Source organism: Aquarana catesbeiana, linkage group LG03 (genome assembly GCF_042186555.1).
Source record: "Aquarana catesbeiana isolate 2022-GZ linkage group LG03, ASM4218655v1, whole genome shotgun sequence".
Taxonomy (NCBI): domain Eukaryota; kingdom Metazoa; phylum Chordata; class Amphibia; order Anura; family Ranidae; genus Aquarana; species Aquarana catesbeiana.
The window spans coordinates 546,840,759-546,858,095 of record NC_133326.1 but is presented as its reverse complement, the minus strand read 5'-3'; the positions used below and the strand labels follow the sequence as shown (position 1 = coordinate 546,858,095).

The window sequence follows — 17,337 nt, the reverse complement described above, 5'->3', positions numbered from 1 at the left end:
GCACGGTTGATGATACAAGCAGATGTATTGCAGAGGCACCTGCCACTATTAAAGAAGAACAAAGATAACACAAAGCAATGTCCATAGACCAAGGAGGAGGAGTCCCATCTTCGGTGTCACTTGCTACGATCATCAGCCATCAGACCTGCAGATCCATTTACAGCACCCAGCCCTCAACACAAGCCTAAAATAACATGCTGTGCAATGCAGAATGTGCACCAGAGCTGACAATCTAACAGACAGACAGCATGACTGACAGGTGCAAACACATCTACACGTTTTAGCAGGACTCCAGTTTAAAGGTTTGCTAGGACTTGCAGTGCCACATCAGCAGTAATCATAGGAGCTCACAATCTAGCAGATGAACACACAGCAGGTACCAGTGGCCTGTGCCAGACATGCTGGGATTTGTAGTTACACAAGAGGAGAACTGGTTTTCAGATGTAGCTCAGGTATGGCTATTTCCTCTTTTGTGGTAAAAGCAACTATAGGTACCAGCAGACCACTGCAAACCTTGCTGGGACTTGTAGTTTCCCCACACAGACTGCCTGTGTCTGGAATCTCTACGCCAAGGTCACCAACCCCAGAGCTACATAAGGCAGCATCCACCATGATATAAAAGACAATACAGGGGGGCCACATTCCATCACACAGCTCCCAAAGGGGCCTCCCCGGAGTGGTAATTAACCCTGGCAGCACCAGGCTGCTGACCTCTGAGGGACATGGGGATCTGACTGCATCAATGGGGCAATCCCTGAACTGCAGATGGCAGCACACATGATGGCAGGGTTTATTAGGCAGCAAAGGCATACAATGGGACCCCTGTGACAGCAGATACCAAGGGCCACAAGAAAAGGGGAGGGAAGGGGTAAAATGACAAAACTCAAGAAAAGCCCATAAATAAATGATGTGGTGGGGGGGGGGGGGTAGAGAAGGGGTTAAGAAATCATGCAAGTAATGTTTTGGGGGCCACAGAGTGTTAAGGAGAGGAACTATGGCATGTGAGGGGGCAGAAGGGGTTAACAAGACAACTGACTGATCAGAGGATGTGAGGAGATGCAGGAAGAAAAGAAGAAGAAGAAGAAGAGGTTAATGAGGGACACAGGCAGGCTCATAACAAGGCTGAGAGTAGGGGTCCCCAACAAGGAAAGGGTTAATGAGGGACACAGGCAGGCTTATAACAAGGCTGAGAGTGAGGGTCCCCAAGAAGGAAGGGGTTAATGAGGGACACAGGCAGGCTTATAACAAGGCTGAGAGTGCAGGTCCCCAAGAAGGAAGGGGTTAACGAGGGACACAGGCAGGCTCATAGGGAACAAGGCTAAGAGTGGGGGTCCCCAGGGGCCACAGGAAGGAGTTAATAAGGCACAAAAGTGTGATTTCACAGTAAGCCCCCCCCCCAGACTTGAGGAACTGCAACAGGGGCCACAGGCAGGGTCCATAGGAAACCAGACTAAAGAGAGGGCCCCCAGATCACCTAGTGAGAACGGCCACAAAAGGAAGGGGTTAATGAGGCACCTAAGAATGCCAGCTGAAGGGCCCCAAGGCGACTCTCCTCAGGGGCCACAGAGTGCACCAGGGAAGGCATGAAGTGGGTATGAGAGTCCCAGAAGAAGCTGTGCTCAGGGGCCCCAGGAGGAGGAAAGGGGTTAATAAAGCATTAGAGAGTGGCCCTCAGAGTTCTACTCAGGGGCCCTATAATCAGTAGAATCAGGGAAGGGTTCATGCCATGCTGAGGGGCCCCTGGGTTACTCTAACGTGGGGCCACAGATGGATGGATAATGTACATGGAGCTGGTGAGGTCACCTCAAGAGCCACATGGTAAGCTCCAGTTGAGAGGGGTTCCCGGGGAGCTGTGCTCAGGGGCCACACAGAGGAATTACAGGAGAGCTCTCACCTCCGAGCCGCATCCCGGGAGATCCGCCCCGCCGCACTCCGCTCTCCTCCTCTCTGCTACACTGTATCCAGCACACGGCCCCGCCCCCCCTGGAGCCTACCACCGTTACCCGAACACAAGGGAGCACTGCTCACACCTACAAACCCGGCCGACTCTCCCATGCCCCTTACCCTGCTCCCCGACAATGACAGCCGCACCGTATATACAGCTAGGGCCAACAGACCGCTCTAGAGTCAAGCATTCCTTATCCACCCTACCGGCTGACAGATGGTACAGTCCGCACTGTGTGAAGGTGAAAAGAAATAAGAGCGAAGACGGGGCGGGCGGCCTGAGGAGGACAAACTAACCAATGAGGGAGCCGAGATTACCCGGAGGCTCCGCCCATAGATGTGCGGAGACAATTTTAAAGAGATAATGCTTAGATTATTATTAAGGCTTGCTCGCTATTTCAAGTCGCCTGTGGCATAGTAATGGTAAAGCAACACAATATTATTAATAACAATTACTAAAAGTATCATTATTAACTTACTAAAACTTTGTATAATCTTTAATATGTTAATGTAATTTCAACAATAATTTTCAATCTCTTCAGATCTGCAGCTTTAATTAAAATAATCCTTGGTGATCCTGCCATGAAGATTTTTGTTCAGTCACTTCCTGGTATAGGGTGACAACGCTTTGTCCCTGTCTCCCAAACAAAATATGTTGTCACTCTGCCACGTGGGCTTCGGATGGAGACAACAAGCTGCCTTTTTAACCCACATTACACAAGCATGGTCCACTATTGTCACCCTCAGGAAACCCACCCTGACAAATATCATACTGTATAAAGAGAGTAATGTGAACGCTGCTGTTACAAGATGCCTGTCTTTTCAGGACTGAGCACTATGAGTCATAAATAGAAAATTGTGTCACCGGCGCCAAAATGAATCAAAGATTGTAATAATAAAATTAAATTAAAATTTGATCTCCTGCAGTTAAAAAGTCCTATACCATAGATTAGGACAAAAATATATATTTGAAAGTGTAACTGCGCTGATCCAAAAGTGCTAGTTCACTATTTCCACTAAAACGGTGTCTTTACCTTTTATGCAAACCTTAACAATAAAAAATATAAACTGTAAAGTGCAAAGTGTCAATAGGTCAATATAGAGTGCAAATTATCAAGTGCAAAATCAAACCCCAGAACAGAGGTATTTAACAATAATTCCCAAAGTCCACTTCCGTTAATCATATGAATTCAATGCGCATATTGTGCTCCAATTCACATCTGTGCTCTATAAAAAGAACTTTTCACCACTTCGTGTGCCACCACCGCCTTCTGAAATGGGCACTCACCAGAACCTAGAAAACATTTGGCCATTGGTTTATATTGGGATAACCACTCCACTTTCCTGGCGTTCCTCCAGCTAGGTTGCCACTAGTTACTCCTCATATCTCCATGCCAGTCTTGGTATCTCATAAGAAGTAAACATCCATCATTGCGCAACATACTTATATCAAATTTATTTTAACCAATAAGATAATATCCAGAATGTGTAAAATCTGCACTCACAATTGAAGTGCCTTTAGACCGGCACTGAGTCTTTCCAGCAGTGTGTTCTGGGGTTCAGCTCCGCCGATTCGTTTCCCGGGATCGGCGTGAGCTCCAAGCCTCGTTCTGGTGCAGGTTTGGAACAGGAAGTGACGCCAGCAATTATTCAGAAGCCTCTACGCGTTTCGCATACATACAGGCGTCATCAGGATGCATTTCAGAAGGCGGTGGTGGCACACGAAGTGGTGAAAAGTTCTTTTTATAGAGCACAGATGTGAATTGGAGCACGATATGCACATTGAATTCATATGATTAACGGAAGTTGACTTTGGGAATCATCGTTAAATACCTCTGTTCTGGGGTTTTATTTTGCACTTGATAATAGGCATTCTATATTGACCTATTGACACGTTGCACTTTACAGTTTATAGTTTTATTGTTAAGGTTTGTATAAAAGGTAAAGACACTGTTTTAGTGGTAATATTGCACTAGCAATATGAGCCATAAACCCTGAGATGTAGCAAAGGATGAAATAAGGTGAAAAGAGGATTTCATTTAAATAAATGACAATTGTTAAATAAAATAAAATAAAATGGGTTTACAGCTGTAATATATATAAATATTATTACTATTACATAACAAGCTTTATTTAATGATTTCTTTAGGATTTTGAAACCTGTCTGCTTTGTAATAACAATAATAAAACATTAGCAGAGTTTACACACACACATATGTATGTATGTATATATATATATATATATATATATATATATATATATATATTTATATATATATATATATATATATATATATATATATATATATATATATATATATATATATATCTACATAGACATAGATATATACACTATTTTGCCAAAAGTATTGGGACGCCTGAATTTAATGGCATCCCAGTCTTAGACCCCATATACACTATACAACTTTCGTTGTCTGATTTCCTTTAGGTTTACCAAAACCATATAGTGCAAGGTCCTGCCTGATTGCATACAAATTAAAACTCTAATGCCGCGTACACACGGTCGGAATTTCCGACAACAAATGTTGGATGTGAGCTTGTTGCCGGAAATTCCGACCGTGTGTATGCTCCATCGGACATTTGTTGTCGGAATTTCCGACAACAAAAATTTGACAGCTAGTTTTCAAATTTTCGGACAACAAAATCCGTTGTAGTAAATTCCGATCGTGTGTACACAATTCCGAGGCACAAAATTCCACGCATGATTGGAATCAAGCAGAAGAGCCGCACTGGCTATTGAACTTCATTTTCTCGGCTCGTCGTACGTGTTGTACGTCACCGCGTTCTTGACGTTCAGAATTTCCGACATTTGTGTGACCGTGTGTATGCAAGACAAGTTTGAGCCAACATCCGTCGGAAAGAAATCTAGGATTTTGTTGTTGGAATGACCGATCGTGTGTGGGCATTAAGGTTTGACCTCATATTATATGGTTTTGGTAAATCTGAAGGAAAAAAATCTACAGAACATTGTATAGTGTGTATCCAATCTTAAGCCCCATACACACTATTAGATTTTCTGCAGATTTTTGTAGCGCAAGAGCCTGCGTGGTTGCATACACATTGAAACTCTTATGCCCCGTACACACGATGGAACATTGATCGGACATTCCGACAACAAAATCCATGGATTTTTTCCGACGGATGTTGGCTCAAACTTGTCTTGCATACAACGGTCACACAAAGTTGTCGGAAAATCCGATTGTTCTGAACGCTGTGACGTAAAACACGTACGTTGTGACTATAAACGGGTGCAGTAGCCAATAGCTTTAGTCTTTTAATTTATTCTGAGCATGCGTGGCACTTTGTGCGTCGGATTTGTGTACACACGATCGGAATTTAATCGATCGGATTTTGTTGTCGGAAAATTTTATATCCTGCTCTCAAACTTTGTGTGTCGGAAATTCAGGCAGAAAAAGTCAGATGGAGCCCACACACGATCGGAATTTCGGACAACACAATCCGATCGCACTTTTTCCGTTGGAAAATCCAACCGTGTGTACAGGGCATTAAGGTTTGACCTCATATTATATGGTTTTGGTAAATCTGAAGACAAAAATTTGAAGAAAATCTAATGGTGTGTACGGGGTCTTAGTCTGTGGGGTTCAATATTGATTTGGCCCACCCTTTGCAGCTATAACAGCTTCAACTCTTCTGGGAAGGCTGTCCACGAGGTTTAGGAGTGTGCCTATGGGAATGTTTGACCATTCTTCCAGAAGCGCATTTGGGAAGTCAGGCACTGATGTTGGATGAGAAGGCCTGGCTCACAGTCTCCGCTTTAATTCATCCCAAAAGTGTTCTATCGGGTTGAGGTCAGGACTCTGTGCAGACCAGTCAAGTTCCTCTACCCCAGACTCGCTCATCCATGTCTTTATAAACCTTGCTTTGTGCTCTGGTGTGCAGTCATGTTGGAACAGGAAGGGGCCATCCCTAAACTGTTCCCACAATGTTGGGAGCATGAAATTGCCCAAAATGTCTTGGTATGCTGACGCCTTAAGAGTTCCCTTGACTGGAACTAAGGGAACTAAATCAATATTGAACCCTACAGACTAAGACTGGGGTGCCATTAAAGTTCATGTGCGTGTTAAGGCAGGTGTCCCAATACTTTTGGTTTTATCTTTTTATGTTTTATTACTTTGTTTTATATCCTATTGATATTTTATAACATTCTTCTTGTTGCATTATTTTGTATTTCTATTATTTCTCACCTAGTAGGCCTTTCTCTGCGCTTCACATCATCCAGCAGATTTGTTTTGGTGACGGATACTGAAGATTTGTTGCTGGATAAAGTTATAGGTAAATATCCTATAAATTCTGTGAAATGATATTATTTGTTTTGTAACTGCACTTTGCACTAGGCCTGCACTGGCTGTGTCACCCCTAACTCTTGCCCTGTCTTTTGAATCTCTAACAGCCCTTTCTAACAGGGCTTTCACACTGGAGCGATGCGCTAGCAGGACGGTAAAAAAAGTCCTGCTAGCAGCATCTTCGGAGCGGTGAAGGAGCGGTGTGTATACCGCTCCTTTACCGCTCCTGCCCATTGAAATCAATGGGACGGCGCGGCTATACCGCCGGCAAAGCGCCTCTGCAGAGGTGCTTTGCGGTGGTATTTAACCCTTTCTCGGCCGCTAGAGGGGGGTAAAACCACCCCGCTAGCGGCCGCATACCGACGGTAAAACGCCGCTAATAATAGTGGCGTTTTACCGCTGGCGCCGCCCCCCGCCCCAGTGTGAAAGGGCTCTAAGGAAGACATTGCTACAGGTGTTAGTGTTAGGTGCTGAGAAACTGGCCACTGATTAGTTCTCTCTCCAGAAAGATGTCACCATCTTTGTTCAGGCATCGTCAGTCTCTGCTTCCTGGATGGAGATGCCAGCTCAGAGATGACATATCATGTAAACCCTGGTGTCTATGCAGTTGTTGGCTGTGTTCACAAATGTCTGACACAGATCAGCCCTTGCTGCAGCCTATCATCCTGTGACTTGCTACAAAGTTACAATGTTGCAGTCTGATCACTGGGAGAGGGGAGACTGGGGAAATGCTTCCCCTTGCCTGCAGCAGCCTGATAACATCATCTCAGCCCAGTCAAAGTCACTGACTGGAGATCAGAATGGCTTTTTAATGATAAAAGGTGTTTTTATGAAAAATGATACTGTTGCAGTGATATGTGGCTCACAGGTCCAATTTAATACATGTCACAGAATTTTAGGAGCACTATGGGCTATGCCAACTTTCTACTATTTCCCATCATCTCCTGTTATCAGAAATACCGAGCTGAGGTTATGTAGTCATATGAGTGTCCTACAGAAGGATTAAACCACTGAACAATCATGGCTGCTACCTTGGCATTTTCCCACAATTCTCTGTTTCTGTAATGGTGAATCTATTATCTTGCTAGTATGGAACATTCAGCTCCGATTTTCTCCCATTCCAGGAAATACTCCATATCCCCCGTTGTGTGGCCCCGATCCCTGTCTGCAGATTTCAAGCCTCTACCTGCCTTTCACGGCCCTCTAGGAAGAGCTTCTGTCGGCCAAGGGCAATCACCTCGTCTTAGACGTAATAAGATTAGTGAAACAGAGGAGACCATCTGACGCTTCCACCTAAACTGCAAATCCCATCCAAGATCACCGTAATGAGATTCTCTTTACCCAGAGCCACACTGACCTCAGCTATGCCAAATACTGACCGCCGGATGAAACTCACACCAATGAATCTGCCAGGGATGGGAGAGAGTGCATAGGCCCCAACTGTCCCTGATTTAGAACAAAGTCCCGCTGTCCCTCTTTTGTCCCTCATTTCAGTGTGATCTATATAGCTGTATATAAAATGTACTATTTATCTTTCAAAAAGTGTTTCCCAGTGCTAAACCTTTCATCCAAATTTTAAATTTCTGCATTTGTAAATTTCATAAGCCAGTATAAAGGAATAGTAGTGGTAAAAAAAGCACTTGTTACCTAATCCTTTTTTTTTTTGTATAATTCTCCTTTAAGGGGACGTGGCAGGGGATGTGTCTTATGCCTATATACTTTTGCTAATAGGTGTTCCTTGCTCCCATCTCAAAAAGTTGGGAGGTATGTGGATGTACCTTATAAATGGATTGGATTGTTTTTCATTGCAACCAGTTTAAAAACCCAAATCTGTCTTTATATAAAGGTGCACCACACCAGCTGAAATCCAAAAGCAGGCTTGCATTTAGCAAACTTTTTGTGTAGGCTGATAGGCAGAAGGGAAAGATGTTTTGTAAGGATTACAGAAAGGAGAGAGTTGAGGGTGGGTGTCATTAGTGCGGTGAAATGGTTAGAAGCCCATAGAGCACCTGGTCCTGTTCGCTCTCCCTTAGCTCTGCTTTCTTTCTCTTTCCTCCCTGTTCCTCCCAATTGGTCTTCCACTTGCCGAAACACATGACCTCGCCATGTGTGCCATTTCTTGTTCCATTGCCAATGTTTTGATGTTTGCTCTCCTGACTTGTGGGTGAGCGGTATTATATATGCTACAGTCGTGGTATTGCATTAGCCTATTGAATACTTCCCCTGGGATCGTTGTCTTGGTGTTTTTTGTCAGACGTCCATATATTGAAGTTTCTATTGTCGATGTACTAAGCTGCATATCCCTATTGTATATGTTTTTCTATGACTCTTTTATACTAATAAAGGAATTACAAAAAAGAAGCCCATAGAGCAGGCAGAAATTGGAGCAGTGGTATGCATACCTCCCAACTGTCCCTGATTTCGAGGGACTGTCCTTGAATTGGAACAAAGTCCCTCTGCCCTCTTTCCTTCTCATTTGTCCCACATTTTGGTCTGATCTGTATAGCTATATATAAAATGCACTACTTATCTATTAAAAAGTGTTTTACAGTGCTAAAACTTTCATCCAATTTCTAAATTGCTGCATTTGTAAATTCCAAAAGCCAATATAAAGGAATAGTAGTGGTAAAAAAAAGCACCAATCATATATATTTACAATTCTCCTTTAAGGGGGCGTGACAGGGGGTGTGTCCTATGCCTTCATACTTTTGCTAATAGATGTCCCTCATTCCCATCTCAGAAAGTTGGGAGGTATGGGTATGTAATATGTAGAATTGCAGTCTGTAAAATTTATTGTCTCTTTCATTGTCACAAAGGTGTCACTAACTAATATGATGCATATGGGGGCAGTCACAAAAGTGCCATTTTGTTCTGGATTTAGATTTGAGATACATACAGAGGAGCAGCACTGGTTCCATGGCTCTGGGAAAGGAGGCAGAGCAGGTATGATGGTTCAGTAGTACATGATGATCATGTGACCGTACAGCGCCAGTTTCATGTCTCCGATAATAGGGCACTGTAGGAAAGAAAGTAGAGCCAACCACCATGATGGTTCAACAGAATGATCCTCTCCCAGGGTCATCATGGTTGTGACTATTAGGCCTGTATCCTACCTGTGTGCATTTACGTTAATTTTTGAGCACATAAAAATACACGTGTCATGAAAATACATTGTTTCCAATTAGGCTGTTCATATCTGCCTGCTGCATTCTGCTTGTATAAAAAAAGGAGGCATGGCCAATATTATATGCATTTACCTGCATTTATGCACATGAAAAAACGTGTGTAAAACGTTGTAAAATGTACTAAAAACGCACACTAAAGAACATAATACAAGGAAAAATGAGTGGCGAGAGAGATGAGAATCCAGCCTAAATGCTGCACTGCTAAAAAGTCTACCAAGATCACCATGCACGTGGTCCTGCCAGTTCATAGGCTGCTTTTGCACTAATTAGCACCCCATCTCATTTTCTACTTCTACAAATTGTGATAAAAGATTGCTGGCCACCTACTACTGGAGGAAACAAAAACTGGACAGGAGACGTGTGACAGCAGAGACAACAAGCCAGAATACTATCATTGGGCATCCATGATCTGTCTGACATTATTGCGTGGCACCATTCCTTGGTGGGCATCCATGATCTGTCTGACATAATTGTCATTTTTAACTAAGTGTGGCATCATGCCTTATTGGGCAGCCATGATCTGTCTGACATAACTGCGTGGCATCATTCCTTATTGGGCATCCATGATCTGTATGATATAATTGTCATTATTAACTAAGTGTGGCATCATTCCTTATTGGGCATCCATGATGTGTCTGACATAATTCTCATATTAACTAAGTGTGGCATCATTCCTTATTGGGCATCCATGATCTGTCTGACATAATTCTCATATTAACTAAGTGTGGCACCATTCCTTATTGGGCATCCATGATCTGTCTGACATAATTGTTGTTACTATCACTGGAAACCTTTCTACACACTTTTTACATAAGATCTACACCGCAGTCAGGGCTATGTTGTTCTCAGCAAGAGAAAAGCAAATTCCATCTCTTTTTATCCACATACACCTACTGTAGTTTTTGTCTCTTATATGCCTGCAGTTATATAACTGGCCACAGGGGGCGCCCTCATGTGGCTGTGGCTTTTCCCATGTATTTCTGGACATAGAGTCAGCCTTTTGATACAATTTAGCATGAGTCTATCTCTGACTTCCATCCTCCAGCACTGACTGGCTTTGGAGGGACCAAAGATGTGATCAGTGGCTCAAGACAGGCTCTCCATTGTCCTCGCCCTTGTCCTTTATTGTGACGGCAGCATACAGTGCACAACAATAAACAAAAAGATCTCTGTCTCGTTCTTTTGTGGCTAATCAAACTCAACCTTCTGGCCGTGTCATGGTGGTTGTAGCGGACAATCCCGGAAAAAAACATACAAATTGAGTTTATGTTTAATAGGTCAGAGCTTCTTCATTTACAAAACCAACCATTTTCTTTCGTTGAGTGTTACACTTTTTTTTAATAAAGAGCCATCCTTAAGCTCCAGTCCAGTGACTTTGCCTAGGCTAAGATATTATCAGTCTGCTGCAGGCAGGAGGAAGCATTTCCTCAGTCTCCTGAGACAGCAAAAATAGTAAAAGGGTATCCTCTGCGTACTCTAAGTGCTAAACTACCTGTGATGATATAAAATGAACATAGTTACATAGTTAGTCTGCTTGAAAAAGACACAAGCCATCTATTTCAACCAATAAAAAGGGGGGGAGATGTACAATCGTATATACACAATCCCTTTACCCACAGTTGATCCAGAGGAAGGCAAAAACCCAGTAAAGCATGATCCAATTTGCTCCAGTAGGGGAAAAAAAATTATTTCCTGATCCCCCAAGAGGCAAACGTATATTCCCAGGATCAACTTTACCTATAAATGTAAGTATCCAGTTATATTATGTACATTTAGGAAATAATCCAGGCCTTTTTTTAAAGCAATCTACTGAGCAGGGCAGAACCAGCTTGTGAGGAAATCTATTCCACATTTTCACAGCTCATACTGTGAAGAAACCTTGCCATATTTGTAGATTAAATCTCTTTTCCTCCAGACTTAAAGTGCCCCCTTGTCCTCTGTGATGACCTTAATCACTTCACATCATATAGCAAAATGACGGCCAGGAAGTGGCTTCATTATCCTGACCGGACATCATATGACGTCCAGCAGGATAAGCTGTGATCGTGCCAATCGGTGGTGTGGGTTGTCAGTATGACACACCACATCTCCGATCGAGGCAAAGAGCCTCTGAGGGAGGCTCTTTACTATGTGATCAGCTGTGTACAATCACAGCTGATCACAGTGTAAACAAGAAAAGCAGTGTATCGGCTTTTCCAGCACTCGTGCTGACAGGCGCGAGTAGAGGAGAGCCGATTGGCTGCTCTCCTGACAGGGGGGTCTGATTGATTATCAGTGCAGCCCCCCCGAGGATGCCCAATCAGGACCACCAGGGCTGTCCACCGATAACCACCAGGTAAGCCCACTAGAGCCCACCAGGGATCATTGCCCATTAGAGTTGGCACTCTGTGCCCATCAGTGATGTCTGCCAGCGCCTCTGATCAGTGCTGCCTATCAGTGCCATCTATCAGTGCCGCCCATCTGTGCCCATCAGTGCCACCTATACGTGCCCTGCAGTGCCACCTATCAGTGCCACCTATGAGTGCCCATCATTGCCCCATAGTGCCGCCTATGAGTGCCCATCATTACTGTATATCAGTGCCACCTATCAGTGTCCATCAGTGCTGCTTATCAGTGCCACCTATCAGTGCCTATCAGTGCTTCATATAAGTGCCACCTCATCAATGCCAATTAGTACTGCATCATCAGTGCCCGTCAGTGCAGCCTCATCAATGCCCATCAGTGAAGGAGAAAACTTACTTATTTAAAATGTTTTGTAAAAGAAACAAAGAAAAACTTTTTTTTTTTAATTTTCAAACTTTTTTATTTGCAGCGCAAAAAATAAAAACCCCAGAGGTGATCAAATACTACCAAAAGAAAGCTCTATTTGTGAGAAAAAAAATGATAAAAATTTTGTTTGGGTACAGGATCACATGACCACGCAATTGTCATTTAAGATGTGATAGCGCTGAAAGCTGAAAATTGGTCTGGGCAAGAAGGTTCATACAGGTCCTGTATGGAAATGGTTAAAGTGAATAACTCAACACCAACTTCACTATATGATCCGCCTTTTTATTTATACATGTAAATCATATCCCCCCTTAATCTCCTCTTCTCAAGAAAGAATACATTCAATTCAACAAACAAAACAAAAAAAAATGATTTTCAACATAGAAGGTTGCTGCTTACACTATCATGTGTATTCACATACCCTCAAAAATGTCAGATAGAAAAAGTGTCACGCAACACAATGATGTATCACATATCAACAACTGTTGCATTAAAATGCATAAAAATGTGTGGCAAATCTATAACTATAAAGAAAAAAGAAAATGCTAGCATTCTTTATATATGATCAGCATATAAATGAACCGTCACAACATATATAAACATCAAAACCATAACATAAAGGAAATGACATATAGCTTACTATTAAACAAAATTAAAAATGTCCAATGATGCGGTCTCTTAAACGTGTGAACAACTAGATGCTGTGCTTTGCGCAGTCTTCAGACATCCTTTATAATGAATAAAGTGCAGAGGGTCCCACCACCATTATGACACCCCGCTCTCACTTTACTGTTTGGACCTATTTGAATAAAAATAGGTCAGATGCGCATTCCCCTTTAACAGGTTCACTCCAAGGCACCACCTCCAAGGCACCACTGCTATCCCATGGCCCTCCTCAATGTTTCTTGGATATTAACTCTTCAACTCCACACCTCCAGGACTCCTCCACTCAAAAAAGAAAGGATTGGATAGTGTAATACCGGAAAAACACTATCAACTTTAGTAAAAGAAAAAGAATATATCACACTCACAAGTATAGCGCACTCAGAAAGTAGTGCACCACCTTAAAAAACGTTTTGAAGATATTGGCGCTGTGTCCCCTTAAGGCTGGGTTCACACTTATGCAAACTGGATGCTGGTTTCTCTGCATCCAATTCACATGGCAGGAGAGAGTGACTGTCTCTCAATAGAGCCAGTTCACACATCTCCGGGGCGACGGTGGAGCGCACTGCAGAAGGGCCCTGAGCGTCTTTGGCTCTGTTTCAGGTCCGAGTTCAGACAAAAATAATGGGCTAATTCGGACCTGAAACAGTGAACGGGAACGCACCGGAACCCCTGCTGCGAGCTGCGCCTCACATAGTGTGAACCCAGCCTTAGGCTCAGGCTCTCAGCTTACATAAACCAGCATGGATTCAGCCTTGCTTCCTCGTGCAGACATCACTAGGGTAACTTGTAGTTTGTCTGCAGTCTATGACATTCTCTTCTAGTATGTTTGCAGTCTCTAACCATCTCCTGTAGTATGTTTGCAGTCTCTGACCATTTATTGTTGTTTTTTCTGCAGTCTCTGACCATGTATTGTAGTTTGTCTGCAGTCTCTGACCATCTCTTCTAGTATGTCTGCAGTCTCTGACCATGTATTGTAGTTTGTCTGCAGTTTCTAATCATCTCTTCTAGTACCGTTTATTGTCCGCAGCCTCTGCCAATCTCCCTTAGCAAGTCCCTGGTCTCTGACTGTCCCTTGCGGTATACCATTTTCGGCAGTCTCTAGTAATCTCCTGTAGCATTACATATACCTAATATTATGCATGGCCCCTAAGGATGTCAGGGGCCGCAACTGGGACTCACTATATCGGTTATGTTGATCATCGCTGGAAGAATGCCAATCTACTGGAAAATCCACATACTGTTTTCAATAAAACACTGTTGCAATCATTAAACACAAACAGTTATAGTATTTGCCTCAGTTTTTTGCAATGGGAGAGCAGAAGAGAGATTTTGTGCCTGTGGCCTCCATATGTCAGTCATTATGGTGAATGACAGCCCAGCTTATGTAGAATGGAAGAAAGAGAAGTTTCTGAGCCCTCATGGGAAGTACGCATTTTATCCTGGATCAGACATGCCCAGCTAAAGCATTCTAAAGAGTTGTGGTGCCCACTGGTCACACTGGTTCAATTTTATTATAAATTCTTCTACATGCCTATGACACATAGGGCATCTAAAAAAAAAAAAAGAAAATGAATGCAGCCACCACATTTACAGCGGAACTAAACCCTCCTATTCTTTACAGCCAAGGTAGCTGCCATCTTGATCTTTGACCTGCAGCTGCTATTGTGCTGCACATGTCATCAGTTATGACATCAACTATTTGATGGCTTGATCATTTGGTTAAAGTGACTGTAAAAACTTCCATATAACAGTGAAGTGACTATCCTCAGGTGATACATGGAAATTAAACAAATCCTCCTTAAAAAAGTTGTACCTGTTTATTTGCAGTCTGCTCTCCTCTATATCCATTCAAAGTGCTGAATTTTAAAGCTTGTCTGAGAGTTCAGAAAAAAGGGAGACGAGTGCTGAGGTTACACTCGCCAACGCTGTCAGGAAAACTTGGACAGCTGATTGGAGGGAAAGGACAACCTCTCCACACAGCACATAGGAACAGAGCCGAGACTGTAAATCTGCTGGACCTTTTTTCTTTTGGTGTAAGGAAAACTTTTCAAAAGTGATTCATTCTGATAGAAGAGGAATGAAGCAGCAGACAAAAGTGATACATAATGCTCTGAATTGAGACAAGTACACACTATAGAGGGATATGCTTTGTTCATGTTTCATGTCTGAGGCTTGGATAGTGTTATACTGAAAATACACTATAAACTTTATTAAAAGCAAAAGAATATTACACTCACAAGTATAGTGCACTCAGAAAGTAGTGCACCACCTGAAACAATGTTTTGCAGATATCAGAGCTGTGTCCACTTAATGCTCAGACTCCCAGCTCACATAAACCAGCATGGATTCAGCATCACTTCCTGGTGGTCGTGCAGACCTAACTAGGGTAACTTAACTTGCAGTTTGTCTCTGACCTTCTCTTCTAGTATGTTTGGAGTCTCTGACCATCTCCTGTAGTTTGCAATCTCTGACCATCTCCTGTAGTTTGCCGTCTCTGACCATGAATTGTAGTATGTCACAGTCTGCAGCACAGACTGTGACATATTACAGGAGGAAGAAGCAGCACAAGGGGCCAATCAATTTATCGTCTAACAAAAAGTATGCTAACAGAAGGATAGAGCAGAGTGGCAGTCGGCAGGGATAATTAGCTCATTGCTGCTCCTTTCACTGTCCAGTCATAGGCTGGGGTGGGTCCAGGACAATCCAGGCTCAGGGGAAGTGGGTTGAATAATGCTGGCCATCAGACTGAGGACATCTAGTGGCAGAAATTGTGCAATGCAGGAGCTGTTTTTTCTTTTATCTTGTAATTTTTGGCTGAAGTTCTGCTGTAATCTAAAAGTAAAGCCAAAAGTATTTTTTGTTTTGGATGCAGTAAGAAATGGTTGAGGCCCTTGTCAGTTTTTCAAATGTTTTTCTCTGCCCAATCGGGGAGATTTCCCTTCATTTTCTGTCCCAGAGACACAACAAGAAGTGAGAAAACATCTCTTCACAACCACATCAGTTGTCACCAGAACAGGTGACCACATTGGAACCACATTGGAAACTTTGGATTTCCCATCACTTTTGCAGTGACAATGGTCACCAGGGCAAACGAAGAAGGTGACGCTCCCCAGCAGCGGCACAGGTAGCCATGGAAACACGACAGGGGTTCTTAACCTTTCCACACTTCACCCAGAACTAAAGAAAATGAAAGGTCTCAGCTGTACATTCATTTTAATAGCTTCATCTTATTATTACGTCTTACCTCTGAGATGTCGCATTGCCTTCCATCTGCAAAAGCCACCCACTCATCTGTCGCCGCTTTCTGCTGGCTGTCAAGTGCGTACACGGCGCAAATTCATGTTTTGTCTGCCATGTACACAGGATAATCCTCCAGGGACCCCCTTTCCCTGAATCAGAGTCGCATCAGCTCCCCTCTCTTCCCCTCCATCTTCCGTCTGTGGTCCTGCGTGATCATCTCGCAGCTCGTCACGGTTACCACGGTGATGGAGATGGAGCCTGCGGCGCCCTTCCCTTCTGCTGCACCCCCCGGGACACCTAATCTTCCTACGGAAAAAAATATGAGGGCAGGGAGGATCTTCAATCACTTCCACAATGGTTACATAATCACAGACCGTACATCTGTACAAAACCCGTTTTTTTTTTTTTTTTAAGATTGTCATTTAGTTCAAAAGCGCAAACTGAAATTTTCATGTAAGAGAATCATTCAACCTTTCTTTTAAACAATAAACCGTGCGCCTTGCTCATTGGTATTGATGGTTGCACCCATATATACTGTATAAATATAGTCCATAAAGTAAAGATAAGGTGCTACAACCCAATGGCATGAAGAAATCCTCTAGAGCAGTGGTCTCCAAACTGTGGTCCAGGGGCCAGATGCGGCCCTTTGCTTGCCTTTATCTGGCCCTTGGGGCACTATTCCTCCCACTGAAATCAACTATGGGGCACTATTCTTCCTACTGACACCAATGATGGGGCACTATTCTTCCTAATGACACCTAAGATGGCATGCTATTCTTCCTACTGACACCAATGATGGGGCACTATTCTTCCTACTGACACCAATGATGGGGCACTATTCTTCCTGCTGACACCAACGATGAGGTACTATTCTTCCTACTGACACCAATGATGGGGCACTATTCTTCCTACTGACATCAATGATAGGGCACTATTCTTCCTAATGACACTAACGATGAGGTACTATTCTTCCTACTGACACCAGTGATGCGGTACTATTCCTCCCACAACCAATGATTGGGTATTATTGCTCCCACTGACACCAATAATGGGGCACTATTCCTCCTACTGATACCAAAGTTGGGTTACTATTTCTCCCACTGACACAAACATCTGCCCTCCCCTCCAAAGTCTGGAGGACAGTAAACTGGCCATTTGTTTAGAAAGTTTGTAGACCCCTGCTCTAGAGCTAAACAAGAAGGGGAGCG

At 43.3% G+C, this 17,337-nt stretch overlaps 1 protein-coding gene across 24 annotated transcripts in view; it reads right to left on the bottom strand.

Annotated features, from left to right (window-relative positions):
- MICAL3 (microtubule associated monooxygenase, calponin and LIM domain containing 3) overlaps nt 1–16,600 on the bottom strand; it is a 313,530-nt gene extending 296,930 nt beyond the window's left edge. For 3 of the 24 annotated variants that reach the window (XM_073621538.1, XM_073621547.1, XM_073621545.1), the window contains exon 1: nt 16,134–16,593. The gene's annotated coding sequence lies outside the window, so the exon portion shown is untranslated. Of the gene's footprint in view, nt 1–1,894; nt 2,029–16,133 lie in introns of those variants that run through there. The other 21 variants (XM_073621557.1, XM_073621555.1, XM_073621559.1 and 18 more) reach the window with 14 other exon arrangements.
- Nucleotides 16,601–17,337: the final 737 nt, after the last annotated feature.